Consider the following 22,514-nt stretch of genomic DNA (forward strand, 5'->3'; position numbering starts at 1 on the left):
TCGATCAGGTTCATACCCACAGTGGTTAACATCCCACTTGAAATAATAAACAAACCAACAGTGAGGCTGATGTCCCCCGCCGAAATACCAAAATAAATAGATGACACATATTAATTAATCGAACATTTTTTTTTTCAAAAGTATCAAGCAATCAAACTGATTATCAACTATACACTAAGTTTCATCACTCTATCAGATAGATTCAAAGTTATCATTTCCCAAAGCATCGAACCAATGAAATTGCTTGACTCAGCTAGATCGAACTGTTAATCATTGAACTCAGTCAAGACATTCGTCTAATGAACATCTACATCAAGTTTAAACATTCTACCTCAATTAAAAGCAGAGTTGTTACGTTCCAAAGTCTTGACCAATCAAATTGCTTATCCCCCCTAGTCTAAGCAGAAAATTCTGATTGAATTTAGTCAAGGTAATGATACAGTATAATGAATCTATACTCGGGAGTTTCATCTCTCTCACTTAATTTTAACCAAAGTTATCGTGCCTCAAAGCATCAACCAATCAGACTGCTTATCCCTGCTTACCATAAGCATACAATGTTCATCATCGAGCTCCATCAAGGCATTCGCCTAATGAAAGCCTACACCAAGTTTGAACATCCTAGTTCCACATCAATTAGAATGAGAGTTATTGTGTTCCAATGTCTCGACCAATCAAATTGCTTATCGCTCTGCTTAGTCTGAGCAGAATGCTCATTATTGAACTTATTTAATCAAGCTATTGATGTAATGAAACTATACACCAAATTTCACCACTCTCACTTAATTAGAACTAAAGTTATAATGCCCCAACGCATCAACCAATCAAATTGCTTATCTCTGCATACCCTAAGCAGAAAATGCCCATCTTCGAACGCCATCAAGGCATTGCCCTAATAAACACCTACACCAAGTTTGAACGTTCTAGCTCAATTAGGAGAGTTATTGGGTTACAATGTCTAGATCAATCCAATTGATTATCGCCCTGCTTACCCTGATCAGAAAATGCTCATTATAATTAAACTTAATCAAGGAATTGATGTTGTGAAACTTTACACCAAGCTTTCATTTAATTAGAACTAAAGTTATCGTGTCCCTAAGCATCAGCCAATCAAATTGCTTATCGCTCTACTTACCGTGAGCAGAGAAAGCTCGTTATCGAACTTAGTCAAGGTAATGATATAATGAAACTATACACCAAGTTTCGTCACTCTCGCTTAAAGATACATTATGGGAGATTTTTTTTATAAGGAGTTAGCCATTCTTGCTATAACAGTTCAAAAATAGATGATGAAAGAAGAATATATTGAAAATTTCAGTCAAATTACTTTATTCTGAACATAGTTATCACCAGTGTAATTTTTTACTAGAAATGGGATTGAATTCCATCTTCACCGATTCTTAGTATGGCCGATCGTTTGATTGACAGGCGTTAACTCCACCTACATAATCGCTGCTGTCTTTTGTCTGCTGTCATCATATCCGAATTTGTGTTTTACCTTTTTGGATTTTTATAACAATTGGACAAAATGAGTGAGAGGGTAAATGCGTCGTGCCTATTGGGGAAATAAAAATGTTTTTATTGATATTATTAAGACAGAAGACCTGTCCGTCTGTATTAGTCATCACACTGTCTCCAGGAATTGTATAATTTGTCATTATCTGTGGTTAGTTTATTGCACTTTAAATAGTTTAGATGTCATTTGTTAAGGCATCGCTCAACAGCGGCCTCGCTTCGTACATTCTATCATTTAGCCTCGATCCGGGAGTATGACGTCAACGTAACGGTTAATCTCCGCTCACGACGCCATTTAAAATTAAATCAGTCAACGAAATCCCGTTTAAATCCAAGCTGAATCCAAGCCATCCGTGGGTTTACAGAGTTGATTTTGTGCTTGTTGTGTAAATGAAGATCTAATTTATAATTTTTATGACACCTGAAGCCTAAATAAAGACTTGCAATAATCAGATTTAGCTCTTGCATAATGTATGTTTAATTAGAACTAAAGTTATCGTGTCCCAAAGCATCAAAAAATCAAATTGCCTATCTGTGCTTATCCTGAGCAGAAAATGCTCAACTCCATCAAGGCATTGACCTAATAAACACACACACTAAGGTTGAACATTCTAGCTCAATTAGAAGGAGAGTTATTGTGTCCCAAAAAGTGTGACGGACAGACAGACGAACCCATTTTAATAGTCCCCTGCTTTCTTCATTGTGTACCTATCTTTGTCAGCAGCCGGGCGTTTGTTTATCTGGTCAATTAGCCCTACGGACGTCAAAAGTTTCCCAAATATGGAATAGACTTTGACCTTGAGAGATCTGGTAGAATTCCGCGACTAGTATACTAAACAATAACAAATTAGCATTGACTCTAGACCTCAAATCCTGTTATTCTTATATTAGTTTTAGGACTAACATATGGTTCAAATTAGTTCAATAATGCGCTTGCGTATAGGGATCTTTAGCAGTGTGAGGTAACCAGTGGACCTGGAGAAAACCCACACCACTTGACTCAATGACAGATCTTATGATTTCACTCGCACGCGTTAAACCACTAGACCACACAGAAACTGTGAACTAGCGAGTTTGAAGCGAGGTCCTTTGCTACCGTTGTTACAATTATAAACAATGTTTAGATTGTCCATTTTTTAATTGAATTATTAACTGACAATCGTGTTTAAATGGGCTTGACATGCGAATATATGCGTAATTTATGATTATATAACATTTGAGGCCACATGAAAGATCTGCATTAGGCAGGCTAAGCTCTTACATAATGCATCTTTAAGTAGCTGACATGTATAAAAGGAAAAGTAACTTGTTAAATATCGGCTGCAATGAAAATTCGGGATCAAGGCTCTTTAAGCGATACATGATAGATTTGTGAAATTTTGTATAAAATTCTCGCTAGGAAGGATAAGTAACTTGTTAAATATCGGCTGCAATGAAAATTCGGGATCAAGGCTCTTTAACCGATACATGATAGATTTGTGAAATTTTGTATAAAATTCTCGCTAGGAAGGATAAGTAACTTGTTAAATATCGGCTGCAATGAAAATTCGGGATCAAGGCTCTTTAAGCGGTCTATACATGATAGATTTATGGAATTTTGGTCAATATAAAATATTTGAAACCGAATGCTCATTGGTTGAAAATTAAATATAAAATGTTTGAAACTGAGTGTTCATTGGTTGAAAAGTAAATATAAAATTTTTGAAACCGAATTTTCATTGGTTGAAATGTATATATAAGATAGATAAATAACGGCATTAATTCAGATTCGCTTCTGTATTCAATCTTATTACCAGGTATGATGGTTGGAGGTATTGTATCATTGGTTTTCCTGTCTATGGTTGTTGGGTTGGACGCCCTTTTCTGTGGCTCAATAGATCGCACTATAGAAATCTGCAATGACCGATTTAATATACTGAAACTGTTTTGTTGCAATGGTAAGTTAACTTTTTAAAAGATATATGTTATCATGGAGCTAGTATTTTATACTTCCAGATCACATAAATTAACGTTTTAAACTAATAGTACTAAACTATACGATGCCCTTAATCTATGTGGCGTATGATATTAACCAATAATAATAATGTGTACTAATATATCCACCGCAGCCGATATATTTTGCTTTATATGTCTAATTTTTAAAGATTCCAATCCATATTCTCAGAAAACATGTGAAATGTAGTAATTTTGTATTGTTATTTATATTTTGTATGTTTAAAGATTATCAATATGCTGTGTGTCGTGTGGCACCGAACCCAAGTTTACCAGTCGATGGACGCAACAATATTAACGGAAACATTTTCATAAAGCAATTGGTGAGTTTATTCAAGAGTAATATTAGAAATTTTACCATATAGACCAGGTAGGTCGAATTAACTTTGGTGTAGATTGTTTCAATATATTTGAAGTCCTTCTAGAATGAATTATTATTTCTGTCCTATACAATAGAATAACAAATCATCTGACTAAAATTATGATTAAGCCAATAGATAAGGCTGTGACCAATAAACGTTATGTAGACTAAGTTTTCCTTTAATACCTAGCTTGGACCCAAGTAATAAATAAAATAGTGTTTAGGGTTTTGCCTTAAAACAGGCCTCACTCTAAATCTTAACGAAAACAAAATACAACTGGCCATTAATACTTTCTGGACTTCCGCGTTTAAATTGAGCAATACCTATCGGTTTTGATTTCACATTCGGAGTATGATTATAAGATGTTCCGTATTATAAGATGTATTCCATGTTTTACAACTGGTATTGCCCCTGCCTTCTGTACACAGTTAAAAATAATAGGCGACTTTACACCTTGCGCGTAGGGGTCTTTGGCAGTGGGAGGAAACCGGACGATCCGGAGAAAACAAATGAGGTTAGACAGGCTACCCTACTCCTTGTCACGTACAACCGCGGAATCGAAACCACACCAGTTGACTCAATGAGCAGACCTTACGATACAGTGCGTACGTGCTAACCATTCGACCATCCCCCCGGCATTAAATGTATGCCTAAAGTACGAGGATAAATTGAAGACGCCCATCGACCTGATAATGACAGTCTCTTAGTATACAAATTATGCAATAGAGTAATACATTAAAGTCCAGATTTAGACTTGATTATGTCCTGATCAACCTCTGTCCAAAATAATGGTGATTGAACAATATGCTTAAAGCGTTTACAAACGAACTGAAGACTTAACAGTCTCTCTTTCTGATTAAAGATACATTATGGGAGATTATATAAAGAGCTGGCAATTCTCGCTTTAATAGTTACAAAACTAGATCATGTAAAGGGAATTTGCTGAACATTGCAGTCAAATTGATGTAGTTTCTAGAATGGAAACACGCGCTACCGCCCACCAAAGAGTTTTCATTTTAAATAGAAATTGATTCAATATTCGAACCTCATCAAACAAACCTTACACACTTTCGTATATTTGGCTGTTGTAAGATATGTTATCCCAAGGTATTGTCGCTAGTCTATATTTTAAATACACTGAACTTGTGTAAATATGTTAGTCTTGTTCATTTATTGGTTATTAGCATCTGATATGTACATTTATTGACTTTGTTTCACTGACCAACTACGGCAATTATATTGTGTTGGAGAGGACTCTTTTGTAAGTTTTAGTAACGCTTGTCCGACCCGTTTGCTTTAAAGTAAAAAAAAAGTATGTTGAACAGGAAGGGGGATATCAGGTTTGTTGACATCATCAGTCTTTCAAATTCAGAGCAAAGTTCTTCTTTCATTTTTAGTGTCGGATACGTATCTAAAATCTCAACAATTGTGACCCCTGAGTTTATTAGCTTCCTTCTTTGTGCAAAAGTAGCATTCATGAGCTGCTTTATTTTGTTAAAGTCTTTTCCGTATGCTATTTGAAGCTCTTCTGTGTTTTTATCACAATCTAAACTTTCTTTGTCAATGTATTCGCCAAAGCTTTCGGGAAGAGACCAATTTACAATACCTTTGTTTTGCAAAGAGGGATATGTCTTGCGAGAACATGAAGTATGTTTTCTCTTCCTTTTCTTGATGAGACTTTCCGGCAAGTCCATTGGTCTTCTCGCATATTTTAGTTTATTTATGATTCTTTGTCTCAATGCGTCATAACCGCTTCCAGTGTGTTCCATCAAGTTTGGAAACTGCTGTACAAGAAGGTTTCTACAGATCAAACTTACTTCCTCAGGCTTGGGATAGAAGGCGTATCTAAATATATGATTTTGAAACAAACATTCAGTCAATTCATTGCGAGTACACCAATCTAATGGTTGTAATAATGTTGAGAGTAGACTCAAATCTAATTTTTCTTCAGCCCCAATGGGTGTCTTTAGCGGATCGCGTTTTTGCCTCATGGTCACTATAAATACTTGAGCCATCCATCTTCACTCCCAGTGAGTTTGTTGACACCACTCTTTTTTACACACAACAATTTTAATTTTCGAATTATTTTAAATTTCTTTTGGAGATTCAATGTCTATATTATGTCCCAATCCTTGTTGAATTTTTGGATGACAATATGATCTGATTTAGGGAACTCAAATATGTTTTTAAGCTTCAAATGCATATCCTTGGATACAAGTGTAACTATTTTTGTTGAATTCTCATGAGTTGCCACAACTGTTACTGTGTACATACCTGTTAGGTAAAAAGAATATAACCATAATGAAATTATCGACACAAGGAGACTCAACTCTAGTGAATGCAGTACTTTACACTTAATTTACTCCATTGCCTTGCCATGATATACATCAACATTTTGTATTTTTCTTTTTTTAAATTTCAAAAGATTATCATGAAAACTTAATCAGAGGATGTTGCATTTTAATGGATCTGCAATATTCACATATGTTTTTTAGTATTCATTATATCTATCAAAACATTTACATTTCTTTTGGGTGCGCATACAATTACAGAAAATTGTTTTAGGAACAACAAAATTTGTACAAAATGTTGGTACAAAATTTCCTATCATTAGATTGGAAGCATTAATTAGACCAGATTGGTGTGTTTGAGTCGATGGTTTGAGTAATTTGGGATCCCTGCAACGGGTTGGGAACGGACATATTTGGGTCGGAGAAAAGGCACTTTCAGCAGTAAAAAAGGGCACTGTCGAAAATTGGGGGGGGGGGGGGGCGTCCGCCTCTGGGTGATGCCATACAAAATCTACAAATGCATCTCACGTTAGAACTAAAACTCACTGTAAATCCACCTATCTGATGACTACAAAAATTTATGGGCAAACAAATCATTTCCTTTGAAAAATATACCATGACTATAATCCAATAAAACATCAGAGTTGGGTTGTGAAAGTAAATATATTATATCGGTTAATAGGCCTACTCGTTTGATGGATACAAGTGATCTTAAACTTTCTAGTAATGGGATATATTCATAACTTTGTCTAATGGTATACGTAGAGGCTCTACATACCTCGATTGACGCTTCCAATATTTATTACGTATATAATATGATTTATCAAAAATGTTATTCAAGAAACATTCATTAATTTTATCCATAATGTCAGCTGCTATATCTAATTCTTTAATGAATTAATTGTATCTTCATTTAGCGAAGGTATTCAGATATAATTGAATCAACTGTTGAAATGGGTAAATAACATATTTCCTGAATTTTAAAATAGAAAATGATAGAGTATTTAAAAATATTTCTTGAAACTTGTCACGGGAAGAAAACATTTCGGTGTCCTTAACCAGTAGTTTAACTAGGTCATCATAGTTTGTAACAGCTGGACATAGGATAGAGCTATATTCTGGATCTATGAAGCCTTCAATAATTACTGAAATGAAATGGGGTTTAACGTCCTACTCCTAAACTGGGCTAATGAAGACGGGCATACGTCATACCGTGTGCTATGAGGGAAATTTTGCCCGGGCAGCGGCACTACGGCCTACTCTTATACCGAATTCCAACTGCCAAGTATCTTTTACGTGCATGCCAATGTGTACACGGGACCTCGGTTTTTCGTCCCATCCGAACGACTAGACAGCTGTCCTTGTCAGGCCCTCCGTCCTGCATCACTGACAAGGGGAAACCACGCTGGAAAACCTGGATGAACTTTCTCGGCCAATGCAGGGATCGAACACCCGACCTCCAGGCTAGCGAGCCAGCGTCTTACCCACGTGATCCCCCAATAATTACTGATGTCTGCTTATGATGCCGCGTGATCCCCCAATAATTACTGATGTCTGCTTATGAATGCCGCGTCACATGTGATTTAAAGGAGGCTCCATTGTATCGATTTATATATGCCCACATTTTCATGTGGACGTATATTATCGTCGCCCCTGTGTGATCGGACGTATGGAAGGGTATCGCTGCCTATATTAAATGCTCTGCGACAAGTCGTTTCCATTGATTATATTAAAAATGTACAAAGTCAAAATACCTCTAAGGCAAGAGTTAAATGTAAAACATCAAATGTTAAGTGTTAAATGACAACTGTTTAGTGGGAAATTGCTTTTTTGACGTGTCTACATTTTACATTTCTCTCATTACATTTTACATTTGCGCTCTGCCACATCCCATTTGTCATTCACGCTTTCTACATAGCAACTTTCGCACAGCATCAACTTTCATATGCAAATGTAGGATATCACGTGACTTCTAAGTATAATAATATACTCATAACTAGATTTGCAACTTAGTTGACTTAGGGTCTACACTGTACTGTGGTAGAACTAGAAGTACTTCGGTGTGTTATAATACAACTTTTAGTTTGCACCGAGTTTGGGCCGTGTATACTAAAACGTTTGCAGCACTATGCACAATGTAAAATCTACATCTCACTAGGTTTTGTTTGTCAGCAATTATTACACCTGTTTGGTGTAAGTTACCATATACACCCAAATGGTTGTAGGTCACCCAATGCACCATAAAGCGCATATGAAAACAATCACACAGGTGTTAAATGGTCGAAAATATCAGTTACACTTGTTAGTGTAGTTCGTTTTGGCTAGTTACACATGTTTTACACTCTTTATAGTTTTTGATTACACCCATTTTGAACAGTGTACCCACAAATTTAGTACCTTCTACCACACCATCTATAATATACACAATTTTTATTCTAGCCAGGGGGACCACTTGAGGTCGACATTCAGTTAAACGGGTTTTTTGATAATGGTGATGACGGTACTCGCAACTACTGTATGAGAAAATATCCATTTGGTAATATGACAAATGGCTGTGAATCTATTGGTAATGGTATTCCTCCGAGGTAAACACTCTTAGATTATGAGACATTATGTAAGAATTAAAGAAAGTCCTGCAATAGGCAGATTTAGCTTTTGAATAAATTATGTTTAAGATTACAATTTCTGGTTTAAATGGGAAGTACAGCTATGAACTTATACTTTAGTTGTAATCTAAATATCTTACATTGTGTTACGATGGGTTGGATGGTCGAATGGTTAGCGCATGCGCGCTGTATCATAAGATCTGTCAGTGAGTCATCTGGCGTTGTTTCGATTCCCTGGTTGTACCTGACAAGGCGTAGGGCCGCCTGTCCAACTTCGTGGGTTTTTTCAGGGTCCCCAGGTTTCCTCCCACTGCTAAAGACCCATTATTCAAATAAAAATGACCAGACGCCTACGCACAAGCGAATTATTAAATTAAAATTGAACCATATGTTAGTCCTGAAATGACCTAGTTTGTGTCGAGTGGACGTTAAACCGCATTTCTCTGGATGGGGTTTTCGAGAAATATTTCTCTTTGATAAACAGAAGTAAACAATATATGACTTCTGGTCATGACAGTTAAACGTTACATTATAATTTGTGTAATTATAGGCCATGTACTGAGTTTGGAAGTTTAACTGTCAATAATGAAGGTTTGGTGTTAAAGAAATTCCAAGATACTGGAGTGGACATCAGTAGGATTATCGGGGGAGGTGTTGTGGTAGGTATTTGCAACTAAACGCATTGGTTTGCCTATGTAAACTGGAACTATATCTTGGTCGCTTAGCATAACAATCATGTTCTTTCCAAAGAGGAACAATTAAAATTCACAGATATATTCAAAGATATGTGGCTTTTGTTTTTTGGAGGGTCACCCTGTACATGGTATTATTGGTCGCTTGTTTAACCTCTTGAGTTTCTAATTTAGAAATCTAACAAACAATCAAAGAAGAGTAACGGGCTTAGTATATCATCCTTTGTCTAGGGAAGTGTGTATGTTTTATGTCCCATTAGAATAGTCCAACAATATTGTTAAATATGCGACCATTATAATTCCATCTTTACTATGATGCAATATACATGTTTAATAAACTATGGCATAATCCAATTCATATTTTACAGATTCACTCCGGAGATGACGAATCAGGAACATTTGGAGATAGACTTGCGTGTGGGGTTATAGAAACCATGAAGCAATCCTGGTTTGTATAAGTATGAAAAATAAAGTATTGAAATAAGAATAAACTTATTTACCTTACACCATATTGACTGTTATATGTTATTTCTGCTGTAAACATCTAAGGCCGATGTCCTACCAGCAGTGGTTACCGGTTCGGTCCTGGTGTTGGCTGAGGAGGTTCCTCGGGATTTACCAGATGGGTGTCCCTCGCAACGATCAGGCGCTATTCATTCGGTTGCCTCGAAAACCCAAGGTATACTCGTGGATACTTAGAAGATCCCTCAACAGTCGGAACTTAATGATGAGTATGCGTGAAAACACCAGTTGGGACAGTTTTTGGGACTCTTATTCGTCTTTTTACAACAAACAGACAATATTTCGGGCTTATTTTAACATTATGATTATGATAAGAATTACCATAAAAAATTCATTCATCAACAATAGAAGTCTGGCCACGTTCGATTTTTGGAGGATATAACCATTTGAGAAAATTCTAAACGGGTCCCACGATCAAGGCAGTTTACTCTTAGTGACAATACGTGTTATGTACTTTGGTCACATTAAAATTGTAACCGATATCCTTGTTATGAAAATTTCTTTAACACAGTCGGAAAACTTCCTACTGTTCTGTCCGACTGGACTAATGAAGACGGACATACACCATACAATGAGCTATGAGGGGAATTTAGCCTGGGCAGGGCCACTATGGCCTATTCTTATATTGAATCCCAACTGCCAAGGGATTTTTTCGTCCACGTCAATGTGTACATAGGACATCGGATGTTGGTCCCATCCGAACGACTAGACAGCTGTCCTTGTAAGGCCGTCTGTCCTGCATCTCTGACAAGGGGGAATAACGCCGGAAAATCTGGATGAACTTTCTCGACCAATGCAGCGAGCCAGCGTCTTACCCACTGCGAAGTAACGGAATACACTCAGTGAAACGATTGAATTTATCATCTGTACGCATGCTTCGTTGTTTTAACAATACACCCACGCCTTCAAACGTCTTTATATCAATTGATTATATATATTATAATGCTACGGTGGCAATTAAAATACATGTTTAACTGGATATGAAAAGATGACGTTTGACATGAATTGTTTGTAGATTAGCCTTATATTAAAATAAATAGTGCTTTTATTTCTGTTCACCAACAGACATCGGTCTGTTTATAATGGCATGTAATACAGAGGGATAGAAACCTCTATAAATCTAAAAATTTAACACTTTATTTTAGTCCCATAGATAAATAAATATAATATTGTGCAGTAGAATGTTTGTTATGAAAAAAACAAAAACACATTGCCGGATAAAGTACAATAAGTATTACAGAAATACAATAAAGATCGAGCTTCAAGGAGATTTGATGGGGGTGTGAATTCGAAATTGGTAAAGTAGAATTTCGAAAATAACGGTCCAGCAATTTCGTCGAGATCTTCCAAAATTTCGCGTAAGTTAATGTCGTTTATGTAGTTTGCGCAGTTTTATCAACCATTGCACGAAGACCAAGAATTAGTTGCGTATATATCGATCCAGTGGTTATTGAATATATGCCGAATTTAGAACCATATTTTGGATATAACGTATTTTTCGCTGACTTAGATTTCCGAAGCATGTTTTAAAGATACACCAAGGCGCTCACATGATATTCTTTGCGCGGTAAATTTTGATGGAGTGTAATTGGATTTTAGTCCCGCGACAGCCAAACATGCGGTTATAACCGCTGCTGCGTTATCATTCGAAACGTTCAGATTTTTAAGTTCCATGGCAAAATACTGGAATTCTGGGGTGTATCTTTGATTTTCGACATCATACTAAATTACTTCGTTCATCTTAAAAGGCTTGGCCATAAAACTTTGACAATTGCCGCAAATACACCTATTTTTTCTATTTAAATCAGTCAAGGTCACAGATGTCGGAGTCTCTCTATTTATTAAATTCATTCTTGATGGAGTCTAGTTCGCTATCCCAGGCAAAAATGGGGTTTCAAGAAAATCCTATGATTTTATAGATTTATTGCACTTGGCATTACTTTTACCAAACTTCCCCGGTTGTACGTGACAAGGAGTAGGGTCGCCTGTTGTTTTTTTCCCTGTCCTCTGGTTTCCTCCAACTGCTAAAGACACCCCACCCCCCTCTCTCTCTCTCTCTCTTAGATCTTCTGATTTTTATTTTTTATTTGTAAGGGCGAAATATATTAACATCGCTGTAGGTTAGATTTAGAGCATATTTCAGTTGGAAACCATGATTTCGATCTCCTGACTAATGAAGATGCAGTGTGTGAGGGGAAATTTGTCCGGACTGAGTCGTCTTCGCCTATTCTTCGGGCAATCTTATTAAAAACAGATCTATATTTCGTTTCGTTTTTTTATACTTTCGATGGTCTCTACTACATGAAGATCTGATTGGTTGTAGAGATAGGTCGCGTCAAAGGTCATACGAGCGGCTTTTGACCTATGACGTCAGATATTGATTAAACAACCAGCATTAGTGTTTCTAGTGGTTTACCCACAGTTTCGTGTACAGTACGCCAAGAACTCGCCGTAACATACCGTTTTATTGGCTAACGCGAATTATATAACAACTCTTCCCGATCCTAATGTTGTGAAGACAAGTAAAACGAAATTTTGAACTATAAAAAACGAAACGAAATAGGATCTGTGTTTAAATCAGATTGTTCTTCGGTAATTTCCGGCGTGGTTGTCCATTGTCAAGGAACCGCATCGAATCTTTAGGATGGTACGCAAAACCGATGACCCGTGTATACATTGACGTGCACGTTAAAAAAAACTCTTGACAGTTGGAAATCAAAATAATAGTAAATCGTAGCCAGGAAAACTTTCCCTCATAGTAAACTGTATGGAGACTGCCAGTGTATACAGTGGTGAAACACATGATAATAAGAATATGGGGAGCTTATTTAAACTATGGAGTTTATTTGGCACCTCCGCTATAATCCGCTTCTGCACCTCGGATATTATACACTAATATGATTCTGTCTGGTAGAGAGAGAGAGAGACAAATTAGGCTATTTCAATAATTCGCTTGCGCGCAGGGAGGGAACCGGAGAAATCCCACCAGGTTGGACAGGCGACCGTACTCCTTGTGACGTACAACCGGGGAATTGAAACCACGTCAGTTGTCTCAACGACAGACCTAATAATACAACGCGCACGCTCTATCCATTCTCCCCCCCCCCCATTGAAACGAATGCGGAAGGACTGACACGGTGACATGGTCGTATAATAAATTTAATACTTTGGCAATCCATACGTACATATAGACACTCCGTATATTTATTTAATAGAGCGTATCAAATCTATGTAAGTTGCTCCTAGTGTGACATTTTTTCAGTTCAGATGTTACAGTGGATTCGATTGCTTCTCTAAAACGAAAACAAGAAAAAAAAAACGAGCAAATATTTAATGAAACGATAATATTTTTCTTTTTTTTTTTTGGAAAGAGGACATATCCGCTTTGGTGAATTGAGGGTTTACTTGTAAGTCAAGTTCAAAAAGTTTGTGATTGAACTTAACTTCACAAACATATGCAGCTGTCTTGTAGATTTGTTTTGTGTAGTTGTGTGTGGTGCAGTCCCCCTGCGCTTACTATTAAAATACTACCACTACTTGTTGCACTTTAAGTCTTTAACCACAATTTTCAACTTTGCCCGTTCTTTTCTTTTCGTTGCTGATGTAATGATTCAAGCCTATAAATATATTTATTTTGTATTTTGTTCTATTCTTTTTGGATAAGATTGTATTCAAGTTATAGACCTAATAGACCCACTGGCCTACTAAGAGCAAATCACCGGCGTTTGCTGAACACTTTGAAAATGTGTAGGTCTACGAATCGTCAGGGAGACGCGGTGACTCAGTCAGTGTGGCACTGGCTCGTTAACCAGACGGGTCTCGGGTTCGCTCCCGATGTTGGCCGAAGTGTTTCTTGGGATTTTCCGTGTGGTTTGACCTTGTCAGTGGTGCAGGACGGAGGGATTGGTAAAAATAAAATGTAAAATGCGGCAAATTGTAAACCCTATTTTTAAGGGGGAGGGGGGGGGTAACTATAAAGAGTTCAACCGTTCTACTATTCTAGGCTAAAAATAGCCGGAAACTATAGAGATTAAATTATCTGGATATCTAATTTTGATACAAATAATGTAAACAATAAATAAAACATAAGCCATTTTTGATAAAAAATATGTAAACAATAAATAAAACATAAGCCATTTTTGATAAAAATAATGTAAACAATAAATAAAACATAAGCCATTTTTAAAGAAAAAAGTATGTACGTTTTCTTTGAGGCACATTTCTAATGATTTTTATAAATTCAGTCTTTATTATTATAAATATTATTAGTTTTCGTTTGAAGAAAAAGAAGATGAAATAGGGTATAAAGTCCTACTGTTTTGCTCCGAACTGGGCTAATGAAGACTGGCATACGCCATACAGTGTGCTATGAGGGAAATTTTGTCCGGACAGCGGCACTACGGCCTACTCTTATATCGAAATTCCAACTTCCAAGGGATCTTTTACGTGCACGCCAATGTGTACACAGGACCTCGATTTTCCGTCAAATCCGAACGATCAGACAGCTGTCCTTGTCACGCCGTAAAATCTGGAAGAACTTTCTCAGCCAATGCAGGGATCGAACACCCGACATCCGGGCTAGCGACCCAGCGTCTTACCCACTTTATAGCCACTGTGACCCCTTCGTTTGAAGAATATAAAGCTGACAGAAATTGAAAACTTAACAAAAAAATTAACGCATTGCAAGGAATTTGTTGTTTTTTTCTGTTTTTTTTTTTTAACTTATTTCATCAGCGTAGATTTATTAAGACACTTTGGCTATCGCCACCGATAAGCAATTTTTCTTTTTCTTTCATTTGACTACGCAGTTTAGTCGGACATGTTTAAATTATACAAAGTATATATGCATCAATTCAGACGAATCTGCCCATTCATATTTAAGTTAGGAGAAAAGCTCAGACTAAATTATCTTGAAATCTAATTATGGTCGAAAAACTGTAAATAATGATTATTATTATTTCATAAGCGTAGATAAGCAAATATTTAATAAATTAAGTGAATAGAAGTCATATCTTTAAATGGCATTTAAAATATACACTTTCTCGTATTATCAGCACATGGCATTTCTTCGTTTCGTTGTGAATTTCCCGGTAGTTTTTTTACTGCAGAATCAACAATTATGCGGGAAATAAAGGAATCCTGATCATCAAGTCGCATTATCCCTATCTTTTGCCGTTCGTCGTTTTTGCAGAATCAAATCAAAGACACCGTTAAATTTAGTATTGTTTTACTTGTATTTTTCCATTAGTTAGCCCTGCTTATATATGGCGCGGTATCTGGTTCAAAATGCGATCTGCAGTAGAAAGTAGAAAATAAAAAGCAAAAGAGAAAATTCTTATTCAAAATAGACATTTTCGTGTAGGGAACATTACCGTTCGTGCTTTTCAACCTAATACGTCCACCTTTTCAACTTTTAAGTCGTAAAATATTCTACTTTCAACAACAGAATTTCTACTTTCAACAATCAACTTTTGACATTCGACATCGACTTTCAACTTCAGATTTTCTACTCGAGATTTTCTCCATGCATATTACGGAAATAAATTTGATCACGTGACTTTCTGCATGTCATTAAAATACGGTATTGTTCCAGAAAAATAAACCATCCCAGGGAAAGATAACTCTAGTTGTAAGACTAAGATAAGATGGACTCAGACTAGCAATTATTTGCTCATTGTAATCAGTTTGGGTTACAGCCCCGAGGACCTCTGTAAACTTTGCTGTTTGGTGATGACTTCATTTTCGAGCTTGAAAAGGACGCCCTTGTGTTTATCATGGCCTCTCAGATTTGAAGATAACATAAATTATGGCGGGGTATCAGGTTCAAAATGCGATCTGTAGGCTAGCGTTGACAGCGAGAGTTGATTATGGTCTGGATAAGTTAAGTAATGTCTAATTAATAATTAAGATAACATTTCAGGCCTAAAGAAAGACCTGCAATAGGCAGATTTAGCTCTTGCATAATATATGTTTAACTTATGTCAGTTGCTAAAATGTAGTGATTATCCAGGATTATAATGAACGCACGTGCAGAACGAACTACTAAAAGGCCGGCGTTTCCGTGTGTGAATTTTTTTATTTCCGTGTGAACTGAAAATCGGCGAGAATTTTCTTTCCTAAGACTCGTTATGTAGGGTTGGTCTTGATTTGTTTCTATTTTACAGTTTTATTAACACGCACCTTGTATAAAAGAAACTATAATTGTCAAGCTGAACTTACAGCAACAAAAGACATTAAAGAGAACCGACGTATGAAAGTGCCAATCCATTACGATGCCCACGCATGCGCACATTGCACGCTAATGGTCTAACGCGTGCAATTTAGATCATAAAGTCTTGTCATTGAGTCAAGTGGCGTCGTTTCGTTTCTCCGCTTGTACGCGACAAAGAGTGTGGTCGCCTTCCCATCCTCGTTGGTTTTTTCAGGGTCCTCCGGTGTCCTCCTACTGCTTAAGCCCCCCCCCCCCTCTCTTGCTTTGATTTTAGCGTGTTAAACAATGTCAAAGGAAACATAAAATACAATACATTTAAAAATTTAAAAAAAAATGAAAATAACATTATGTATTAGGTAACAAAGTATGGAATAAACCAATAGGCGTAAGGAATGAGTGATGTGTAATTCAATTGGCAGCTTCCGGTTCTCCGAACATTTTACTTGTCAGTCTAGTAAACTATAGCTACCCCTGAAAATCACTCAATTCTTCTAGGTCCTCGCCGGGATTCTAATCCGGGACATTCTAGTTGGGATTTCAGACTTGGGGACCCCCAAAAATATAGACGGCTATGCACGAAAAAACCCATATGTCTTGGGGCGGGTTGTTGGTTGGGATGAAATGTGGTCAGGGCCGTCGGCTATCACTTGACTAACTTCGCGCGATCGGCGAATGGATAAAACAGCAACACGGATATACATATAAATATAAAAACACAGGTAATAGGTACAAACAAACACAATTATGTCAATAAAACACAGGCTATAGAATTCCTATTGGATATTGAAAAATCCGGGAAGGACGAACCTATTGTCCCATCATAATATAAACTAATACGTATGTCTATATAACCTATATCTACCTGAAAACAATGTGATTACCTATGCGTACCTGTAGCCACTAGCCAGTGTCGTTCAATAGAGCGTATCATGACCGGGAGGCGTATCACATCCGGGAGAACAAGTTCAGTTATTGTTGACCACCTATAATATATTTATACTAGATTCTATTGGGTATCCGAAATCCAGAATAAATATTCCATCTAACAATAATATATTTTTCTCAAACACGGATATTTCCGCTTTGTTATGATTGGTCAGCTAATATTTTACCTATTAGTATATAAGCATAAAAATTCATTCTCATCTTCATCACAATTCAAACAGTTCTATCATTGAACGAAATTTTAGAAGTTAGCAGTTGTCTTCAAGTATTAGAAGTTAGCAGTTTGTCTTCAAGTACCTGATTATAAGTCTTCAAGATGTCTCCACCAATGTACGATCTTCAAACTAAAGACAATAACCAAGATGTAAAGGTGGGTTCAGTTAAAGATACATTATGTAAGATTAGATAAAGATCTGGCAGTTCTCACTATAATAGTTAAAAACTAAATACTTTAAAGGGAATTTGCTGAAAATTTCAGTCAAATTGATCCACTATGAACTGAGATTGAATTTTCGGCCGAGACTCGATCATCATTACTAAAGTCGGTAGGATAAAAAAAACATAGTCTCGATTATCCATTTCATGATTTAATTAAGAATGGAAGTCGAACAGCAAATTGGAATCTAATCCAATAAACATCGCAGGCTAGCGATGCCATTGAGAGTTGATTATTGTCTGGATAAATTAATTAATGTCTTATTAATAATTGAGAAAACATTTATTTCAGGACTAAAGAAAGACCTGCAATAGGCAGATTTAGCTCTTGCATAATGTATGTTTAAATAACACATAGATAATTAAAGAGAAGACAGTTCAGTTCTCGCTATAATAGTTTAAACATAGATAATTAACGAGCAGATAGTTCAGTTCTCGCTATAATAGTTTAAACATAGATAATTAACGAGCAGCCAGTTCAGTTTTCGCTATAATAGTTTTAACATAGATAATAAACGAGCGGACAGTTCAGAGTTCTCGCTATAAATAGTTTAAACATAGATAATGAAAAATGAATATTTTGAAAATTTAGTCAAATTTCTTTATTCGAATGCATTTTGTATAAGATTTCGATAAAAGAGTAGTCAAATTATTTTATTCTAAGATTTCGATAAAAGAGCTGTTTGGTTATCGATATAATAGTTTAAAAATATATAATGAAAAGCGAATAAATATTAAAAATTTCAGTCTAATTACTTTATTAGGAGCAAAGTTATCAGTGTTTAAAGTTTTGATAAGAATAGTGTAGTCTCGAATTTTTACCATTGTTACGATAATAAACAATGTCTCGATTATCCATTATTATAAATCATTAAAAGGCGATCGTGTTTCAGTCCATTAAAAATCACAACTGTCCGATGATCTAGAGAGTTAATTATTGGCTTGCCTTGTGAATGAAAGTTTAATTAATCATTTATATAACATTGGAGACCAAAAGAAAGGTCAGCAATAAGCAGATTTAGCTTTTAATTAATTTAGCTCAGTATTAATGTTATAAATTTTCTTGGTGAAATTGTTTTCTTTCCGTTTTCAGGTGGTTTTCCCTTCAGCAAATGTTATGCAACAACCAACAGTGAAGAAAAACAACAAAAACTATTGTTTAATTGCTGCATCAGTGATAAGCGCTGCTGTGGTTATAACTCTTGGTGCTATCGGTTCTGTGGCACTTTACCAACATATGAACAAACCAGAGGTAAGATTCTGGATTTTTTTCTTGTCAGGCACAGATAGTTCTTAGAATATCTTCGTCTTTCTCAAACTAACGAAAGTTTCTGAGAATAAATGATGGAAAATGTATTAAACGTTTGCCATTTTAATAACTCGAAATGATTTATTGTTCTTAACCTTGCGTTAAAAACAATAAAGCTGCATTATGTTTTACGTAATTTAATTTAAATTAATGTTGGTATACAAGGTCATAATCCCAGGCCAGAAATTAGTTTGTATCAAGAAAGTTGCTGAAATGAATTGTATGCAAAAGAAATAAATTCTTGGGAACATTTTGATATCTCTGAAGATGTTTACCCTTTTTAACTGCTAATCGCCTTATTTCCAAATAACTTTTCAAATGGCAAAAGCTGGACTATTAGTTTGTTTAAACATACACATTAAAGACTCATTACGAATCAAATAGGGGGATGCGGTGGGGTTTAACGTCTACTCGACACAAACTAGGTCATTTCGGGACTAACACATGGTTTAATTTTATTTCAATAATTCGAGGTAGGAAAGGTGATCCTACTCCTTGTCACGTACAACCGGGGAATCGAAACCACGCCAGTTGACTCAATGACATACCTTATGATACAACGCGGACCTGCTAATCACCCCCCCCCCCCCCGAATCATACAGAGGTTTTGAGTGGTTGATTTCTGTAGTAAATAGACGATTTTCCACATGTGTATTTCGCATCAAAACATAAGGTTTGTGGGGTTTGTTTTTAGTTAATATTTGTAATGGCATGGACCGTGTATAGATGAACAGGCAACGAGTCCCGTTTGTTGGATTCTCTGCCGCTCGCGCGAGACATGGCGAGATCTCAATGTCAACGGCAAATCAAGCGATATGATTTTTGACATTGCGGGATTTTATACTGATTAATTTCTCGAACTCCTCCTTGGAATTTACGGTATTCTTATAGTTGCACGGTAATTTTTCAACCTGATAAGTATTCCGATCCGGTAGTGACGAATTTGTCCAGTTTGAAACTTTGAAATTTCCAAATGCAGCAGTTGAAAATTGTGAAATTATCGATTTCAATATTTTCGTAGGTTTTGTAAGCATTTTGGTTTTGCTTAATACTCCAAATTCCCGCATGTATGAAGGATTTTAAAGTGATGAAAATAAAGTTCAGGTATAATACTGTCAGGAATGATGATTAATTGTGCAGAAGTAAAAATTAAAAGAGTGTTTTAGTAGATTTGTTTTTAAGAAAAACTCGACGTTTTTTTTTCGGATTCACATAGACGCGTCCGAAGTAAACAAAGACGATGTGTTGATATATTTACACCCCAATCATCAGTTAGTAGTCTATCAAAGTATGGGTTTCAAAAAAAAAAAGAGTAGCAAGATTAATAAAAATATTATGAATTGATTGCTGTTTCTTTGCTTTTAAACTTAATACAGGTATTTGCGCGAGGGGAGCTAATTTAATTTAGTCACGATTGTCAGGTCTCTCTTTTGCCGCGGCACAGAATTCTAAAGGCTTCGTAAGCGTTGACTGTCCATCTATACACGGTCCATGGTAATGGCAATAATAGGAGTGAATTGGGTAATAAATAAACTATGTAATTATTTTCAGGAATACAATACTGAAACGCTTTATAATGGACAACATATTCCTGAACATGCCCGTGTGGATTATGTAAATAGAATAACTTATGTTAATAATACACAGTATGGTGAAGTGTTGGCTGGCAACAATTTACATGATTATAATAGAGTAAGTATACATTTACAATAATATATAAGATAGAATGACCTAACTGTACTTGAATGGGAGGAATGGGGTTCAACAGAACGACGTTCGAGATAATGATATGCCAATTTTTTATCTTTTGGTGGGGGTTTTAGTAGAACTAGGGAACTCCGAAAGAAAAACAAGATTAGTTACACAAAAACATCGGATCGTAACCACGACACACGAATCTATGTCAGATCTTATGATTTAAAGGGTATGCATTAGACCACTTGCTAAAACAATGTGCTATATATTGAAAAATAAAATGAAATGAAATGGGGTTTAAGGTCCTACTGTTCTGCTCCGAACTGGGCTAATGAAGACGGGCATAGTGATACAGTGTGGTATGAGGGACATTTTGCTCGGACAGCGGCACTACGGCCTACTCTTATATCGAATTCAAACTGTCAAGGGATCTTTTACCTGCAGCCAATGTGTACACGGGACTTCGGTTTTTCGTCCCATCCAAACGACTAGTCAGCTGTCCTTGTCAGGCCCGCCGTCCTGCATCACTGACAAGGGGGAACCACGGCTATATATTGCAAAAATTGTGAGTATATTTTATGTATTTTTAATTTCAGAAATTGTTAGTATTTAAAGATGTGGCTAATAAAGTTTGTTATATTGATAAATTAGAGGGGACATTTGAAGAAGGTATAGCTTTACTTGCTCAAAAGGTAAATATCTTTTGTTTTCATATTATTTAGTAACCAAAGTCAAATAATCGACCAAATATCGATTTTATTCATTTTAAACGAAGTCAATTTGATTATCGATTTTAATCGAAGTCAATTGATTATCTTGATTGTCAGTTTTAATTGAAGTCTATTGATTAATTGATTATCGATTTAATCGAAGTCAATCGATTATCGATTATATATTTTAGTTTTACCGGTTTAATTGATTTGTAGAAGACAAGAAATGAAATGAAATGATGTTTAACTTCCTACTGTTCTGCTCCGACCGGGCTAATGAAGACGGGCATACGCCATACAGTGTGCTATGAGGAAAATTTTGCCCGGACAGTGGCACTACGTCCTACTCTTATATCGAATTCCAACTGTCAAGGGAACTTTTACGTGCATGCCGATGTATACACGGGACTTCAGTTTTTCGTCTCATCTGAATGACTAGACAGCTGTCCTTGTCAGGCCCTCCATCCTGCACCACTAACAAGGGGAAACCACGTCGGAAAATCCCTATGAACTTTCTCGGCCAATGCTGGGATCAAACACGCGACCCCCATGCTAGCGATTTGTAGAAGAAGAACTTAACTTGAGGAGTTAAAGTCATTGCATAATTATTTAATAGTCATGTTTATTATTTTCTGTTACAGACACGAAGCACTCCAACACCAATCAAACGAGTACATACCAGTAATAAATCCATCGATGGAGATATTTTAAGAAAATTTGCTGGGGATAATATTGCTAACCATTGTAAAGACATTCCAACATTTTGGGTTATTGATGAAATCGTTGGAGGTAACTATAATATTTTACTTGCACAATGGCTATACGAAAAACCGCACATATCCCTGTACGATGCACAAAAGAGGTGTTGTCATTGTAAAATGTGTGACTATATTGATTTGAAGGGAGCCAACTCTTGAAATGAAATGAAATTGGGTTTTACGTCCTACTACTGTTCTGCCCCGACTGGGCTAATGAAGATGGGCATACACCATACAGTGTGCTATGAGGGAAATTTGCCAGGGCAGCGGCACTATGGCCTACTCTTATATCGAATTCCAACTGCCAAGGTATCTTTTATGTCTACGCCAATGGGTACACGTGACCTCGGTTTTTGCCCCATCCGATCGACTAGACAGCTGTCCTTGTCAGGACCTCCGTCTTGCGCCCCTGACAGGTGGAAACCACGTCTGAAGATCCCGATGAACCTTTCTCGCCCAATGCGACCTCCA

The 22,514-nt window shown here is 36.4% G+C and overlaps 2 long non-coding RNA genes across 2 annotated transcripts; both read left to right on the top strand.

The window, feature by feature from the left end:
• Positions 1–3,316: 3,316 nt before the first annotated feature.
• On the top strand, positions 3,317–9,969 carry LOC126829405 (uncharacterized). Its single transcript, XR_007683386.2, has 5 exons — positions 3,317–3,452; positions 3,736–3,830; positions 8,600–8,745; positions 9,317–9,425; positions 9,827–9,969. It is a non-coding gene; the product is annotated as an uncharacterized LOC126829405 (long non-coding RNA).
• A 7,422-nt stretch (positions 9,970–17,391) lies between these two features.
• Positions 17,392–21,267, top strand: LOC126829396 (uncharacterized). Its single transcript, XR_007683383.2, has 4 exons — positions 17,392–17,506; positions 18,665–18,823; positions 20,432–20,572; positions 21,172–21,267. It is a non-coding gene; the product is annotated as an uncharacterized LOC126829396 (long non-coding RNA).
• The last annotated feature ends 1,247 nt before the right edge of the window (positions 21,268–22,514 follow it).

This window comes from Patella vulgata, chromosome 1 (genome assembly GCF_932274485.2).
Source record: "Patella vulgata chromosome 1, xgPatVulg1.2, whole genome shotgun sequence".
NCBI classification, from domain to species: Eukaryota; Metazoa; Mollusca; class Gastropoda; family Patellidae; genus Patella; species Patella vulgata.